This window comes from Geospiza fortis, unplaced genomic scaffold (assembly GCF_000277835.1).
Source record: "Geospiza fortis unplaced genomic scaffold, GeoFor_1.0 scaffold6812, whole genome shotgun sequence".
NCBI lineage: Eukaryota > Metazoa > Chordata > Aves > Passeriformes > Thraupidae > Geospiza > Geospiza fortis.
Genome location: NW_005057525.1, coordinates 1,845 through 2,415, shown reverse-complemented (window position 1 = coordinate 2,415; position 571 = coordinate 1,845). Strand labels below are relative to the sequence as shown.

At 67.6% G+C, this 571-nt stretch overlaps 1 long non-coding RNA gene across 1 annotated transcript in view; it reads right to left on the bottom strand.

The window, feature by feature from the left end:
• The window catches only part of LOC115949387, a 2,002-nt gene continuing 1,431 nt past the window's right edge, over nucleotides 1-571 (bottom strand). Inside the window, exons 2-3 of the long non-coding RNA XR_004082869.1 lie at nucleotides 488-562; nucleotides 1-65 (exon numbers count right to left, since the gene is read on the bottom strand). This is a non-coding gene — a long non-coding RNA (uncharacterized LOC115949387). The remainder of the gene's footprint in view (nucleotides 66-487; nucleotides 563-571) is intronic.

Sequence of the window (571 nt, the reverse complement as noted above, 5' to 3'; positions counted from 1 at the left end):
TCATCCCAGGTGTCCTCAGGGCCATCAGGGGGACATGGCCATGGTCCATCCCACCACGGGGCGGGCTGTGGAGAGATCAGAGCTGTGAGAGCCCCAGGAGCAGGCAGGGATGGGGAGCCAGGAGCCTGCCCGGCTGCCCTGGGAGAGCCCAGATGATCCAGGGTTCCTCCCCATCCTGCTCCTCAGCATCTCCAGGGGTGGAGATGGGGTAGCGGGTACCCAGGGTGGCCCCGGGGCAATGCTGGGCTCCCACCCCAACCCAGGGGAGCCCCGACCCAGGACAGCCCCAGGAGAGCTCCAGGAGAGTCCCAGGAGAGCTCCAGGAGAGTCCCAGGAGAGCTCCAGGGGAGTCCCAGGAGAGCCCCAACTCTGGAGAGCTCCAGGAGAGCTCCGGGAGAGCTCCGGGAGAGCCCCAAGAGAGCCCCAAGAGAGCTTTCCCAGGAAAGCTCCAGGAAAGCCCCAGGAGATCCTTCCCAGCCGCACGTACCTCCCTGGGGAAGCTCCTCCTGCAGCCCGGCGGGTGGAACATCCTTCCCGAGGGCCCCACGAGCTGCGGGATCCGCTGGGAGGG